This window comes from Phacochoerus africanus, chromosome 15 (assembly GCF_016906955.1).
Source record: "Phacochoerus africanus isolate WHEZ1 chromosome 15, ROS_Pafr_v1, whole genome shotgun sequence".
Lineage (NCBI taxonomy): Eukaryota > Metazoa > Chordata > Mammalia > Artiodactyla > Suidae > Phacochoerus > Phacochoerus africanus.
This window is the reverse complement of record NC_062558.1, coordinates 91683187-91687331: the sequence shown is the minus strand read 5'-3', so window position 1 is coordinate 91687331 and position 4145 is coordinate 91683187.

Below are 4145 nucleotides of genomic sequence, written 5' to 3'. Positions count from 1 at the left end.
CAAATGACTTTGAGATCTGATCCTGGTATAAGGGACTATGTGAATTTGTCTCATAATCTCTCTGAGTTTAATCTATAGAATGAGAATAACTATATCTACTATCAAGATGTTTCTTTGAATTAAAAATATGATATATATGAAACCATTTTAGATATCATGTAAGTTGTTACTATGGATGAGTCATCAGTACAAACAGTTACACAGAAAAATTCTGGCTTGGCAGTATTAAGTCCAAGTAGGTGATCTTTTTCCAACAAAAGAAAAGCTACATCAACAAAGAATTCCTTTCCTGTGACGTTACTGATATGTTACCATTCAGGAATAAATGTGTATTAGTTAGGTTAAGGGCTAAACTGCTATAATGAAGAAACCAAAGTGTGTGGTGACTCTATCTTTTCTCTTTCACTCAATAATTTGAAGGTATGTATAAGTGATGGGGTTGTTTCCAGATTGCTGGGGTAGTTTTGCTCCATTAAATCATTAAGAAACCCAGGTTTCTCCTAAGTCAATATTTCTTGAAGCCCTAGGCTATTATTCTCTTTGCCATAATGAAAGTTGCCGTAACCTCCGTATTTCAGCTTGTAGTCAAGGAAGAGTCAGGAGGCTCAGGGAAAGCAATTTATGTTAAGCAAGTGAGGCAGATGTCCCACATATAATTTCTGCTCACATTCTACTGGCAAAAATTTAGTAACATTGCCTTATCAAACTGCAAAAGAAGCTAGAAAATGTAGCCAAGTTGGGAAGTCATATGTACGGAAAAAAGGGAAAATAAGTTTTTGTAAAAAAAAATTAACAGTTGCCATAGATATGCAAGAGGAAACTAAAGATAGTAGATTTACAAAACAGACTGGCAGTCAGAATGAGTTTTGTTACTCTCTAAAGAAAAATTCAAAAAGGGAAAGGGTAATGATTATTTATACAGAAAGAAGGGGAAAGGTGAAAGGAAGATGAAAGAAATAGAGAGGTAAAAGAGCAACACTGAAAGTTTTAACTTTCAGGAAATTAAAATGAATGCAGGAGTTCTAATATGTTTATATAGTATCCAGAAAGAATTCCAGAGAGATGCGACTTTGAAATGTTAAGCACAACCCACAAAAGTTGCCATTTGATTGAGCAGAGTGCCTAGAAGTGTGGCATGTATGACTAAGAGAGTAGGGTCCGTGCTATGACACAAAGCAGACAGGGAGGCTTTTTTTTTTTTTTTTTGCTTTTTAGGGATGCACTCATGGCATATTGAGGTTCCCAGGCTAGGGGTCAAATCAGACCTGCCTACCTGCCAATACCATGGGTGCAGGGCAACGCGGAATCCCCGACCCACTGATAGAGGCCAGGGATCAAACCTGCATTCTCATGGATACTAGCCAGATTCGTTTCCCCTGCACCACAATGGGAACTCCAGGGGAGGCTTTCTGATCAAGATCCTTGGAAACCTACACAAATTTAGTGATCTACAGAATGGCACGAGGAGTCCTGCCTGGGCAATACCCCTACCTAACCTCAGATAGGACCAGCTATTAACACAATACAATTATTGATTTTTGGTTGATTCCTCATTACCCAGCTGTAGCCCTGAGCACATTTCATACTCTTCAAATCCTTCCTCTTCTACTTTTCCTTCATACGCAACTACTGTCCTTGCCTCACATCTTCCTGAGAAGAGGAATTCCATCCTATCGGAAATTCATCCCCATTTCAACGTTTCTAGATTTTTATCCACAATCTTTATTGAATCCTGTCCTCTGTGAAGGTTCTATGAGAAACCAGCAGAGAATCAAGGCAGCCTTGTTTTTCCCTAGAACAAAATATTAAACATAATTATTTTTAAGATGTCCATATAATCATAATCTGCATACCAGACATGCAAAGAAGTAGGGAAATATACCCATAATGAGGAAAATGAATCAAAACCAGTCCAGAAATGACAAAAATGATAGAATTAGTAGACAAGGATATTAAACAGTTATAACTATATTCCATATGTCCAAGAAGCTAGATAAAAGTATACTATATGGAGACAAAGAAGGTATTATTAAAAAGATTCAAACTGAATTTCTAGAGATATAAATTACAATGTCTGAAATTAAAAATACACTTAATGGAATTAGCAGCATGGGAGAGATCATAGGAAGAAAAGATCAGTGAAATGAAAAAAAATGGCAGTAAAGCCTTCCCAAATTAAGCATAGATGGAGAAAAAATAAGATTATTGCATCAGCGAGTTATAAAACAATTTCAAATACCCTAATATATATGACTTAACTCAAAAGTAAATAAGGAGTGGAGTAGAACATAAAAACGTTTGAATTAATAATGGCTAAAATTTTTCCAAATTTAATTAAAAATATAAAGTCACAGACCTAACAAGTTCAATAAACCCAAAGCAAAATAAACAATGAAAAAATTACACCAAGACACACCAAAACATGTTTAAAACTAGTGATAGAACAATCTTAAATATAGCTAAGATAAAAAAGACATTAAGTACAGAGATAAACATAAACACAGAATACTTTCTATAGAATTAATGCAAGCTAGAAGATAGTGGAGAAACATCTTTAAAGTACTGGAAGGAAAAAAATGTCAATGCAGAATTTTATATATCCAGTAAAAATACCTTTCAAAAATAAAAGTGAAAAATATTTCAGAACTATAAAAGAAAAGGAATAGGCCAGCAGATACACACAACAAGAAATGTTAAAGGAAATCTTTAAAGACAAGAAAAATTTCACCAGATGGAAAACTAGACTCACTAAAAGGAATGAAGATCACCAGAACTGACAACTCTGGGAATGAAAGTGATACTTTGTTTCTTATCATTTAAATTTCTTTAAAAGATACTACACTGGTTAAAGAAAAATAACAATTTTGTGAGATTTACAACATATTTAAAAGTAAAACAAATGATGACAACAACACAAAAGCTACCTGGGAAGAAATGAAAGAATGTTACTGTAAAGTTCTCATACTATACATTAAATGGTATAATAGCACTTGAGATACATTGTGATAAACTGAAAACAAACGCATAAAATGAGAAAAACAGGAACAAAAAATGAGACAGAGAAAGCAAACAGAAAGATGGTAAATTTAAATCCAATCAACATTAAAACCTAGGACACTCTAAGTCAAGAATAGTGGATGTTCTGTTACTCAACTGGGGGCAGATTCACAGATAAAATAAAGATATAGCCTAGATTTGGGCCAGCTAGTTCACAGGGGAGAACCAATACAAATATTTGACCTCAGAAACAGTCCCTTTCAAGGAACCACAATTTTATTAAATTCATTTGTAGAGGCATTTATAGCCCAGGGCATTGTCCAAAACAATACAGCTGGCAGGCTTGCAATTGTGGACTTCCACAGCTGGGTGTGATCAGAGAAAGTCCTAACAGTATTATTGTCATCCCAGGGTTGCTGTGGGCATACTCACTGCTGCGCTTTCCTGAGACTTAACTCTGTGGGGAGGAAACAGACTTCAATAATATGGTCCAGCCAGTCACTAAACAAACAAGCAAAGAGAAATAACAACCCTGGGGCAAGAGGAGCAGTATTCAGTGTGGATATATTATCTAAAATGTTCAGTTTCCAAGCAAAAATTACAAATTATACAAAGAAACAGGAAATTCAATGAAAAGGTCCAAGAGGAAATCAGAATATACCTAGAGACAAAAAAAAATAAAAGCACAACTTTCCAAAATCTATAGAATGCAGCAAAAGCAATGCTAAAAGTCAAATTCATGGTGATACAAGCTTATCTCAAAAACCAAGAAAGGTCTTCAACAACCTGACATACCATCCAAAGAAATTAGAAAAAGAACAAACAAAGCAGAAGGAAGGAAACAAAAAATATCAGGGTGGAAAGAAATAAAATACAGTAGAAAAGATTGATGAAACCAAGATCTGATTTTTTGCAAAGTTAAAATTGATAAACCTTTAGCCAGGTGCACCAACAGGAAAAGAGAGAAGACCCAAATACACAACATAAGAAATGAATGAGGAGAAATAATGACAAATACCACAGAATTATTTAAAAATCTTAAGAGACTACCACTAACGGTTATATGCCAACAAACTGAATAACCTGGAAGAAACAAAAAAATATCTAGAAATATACAACCTGCTAAAACTGAATCAAGAAGAAAAAGA